Source organism: Mesitornis unicolor, unplaced genomic scaffold (genome assembly GCF_000695765.1).
Source record: "Mesitornis unicolor isolate BGI_N332 unplaced genomic scaffold, ASM69576v1 scaffold13525, whole genome shotgun sequence".
NCBI classification, from domain to species: Eukaryota; Metazoa; Chordata; class Aves; order Mesitornithiformes; family Mesitornithidae; genus Mesitornis; species Mesitornis unicolor.
Genome location: NW_010187566.1, coordinates 21572 through 22000, shown reverse-complemented (window position 1 = coordinate 22000; position 429 = coordinate 21572).

Genomic DNA, 429 nt, shown 5'->3' with positions numbered 1-429 from the left:
CATGAGGGTGGGCGATGAGGGATAAGGTCCCTGCTGCAGCAGGAGTCACCTCAGTCCTTGCTCTTGAATTTGGGGGAGCGTGGCCAGCAGGAGGGAGCGCCCTGGGGTCACCCCAAGGCGTTTACGTAAGGGGGAAGCTTTTTTGTGGGCGCTTCCTCAGGGCAGGGGCAGCACCTGACAGCCACCGGAACGCGGATTTTCTTAGTGCTGCGTGCAGGTTGTTCGTCAAAACCTCTCCTTGCAGTGGCTTTGAATGATCTCCGACGCTGCTCCAGGCTCCTTCGTCCTCCTTCCGCCGTGCTGTGAATCCGCCGCTCCTTTTGAAGCTCTGATGCGACTCCTTTTGGAAACAAAATAAATCGGTTGAGATGAACCCGCCTGCGTGTGCTGGGCTGGGGATGGAGCCTGTGGGATGCTCCAAGGTCAGGG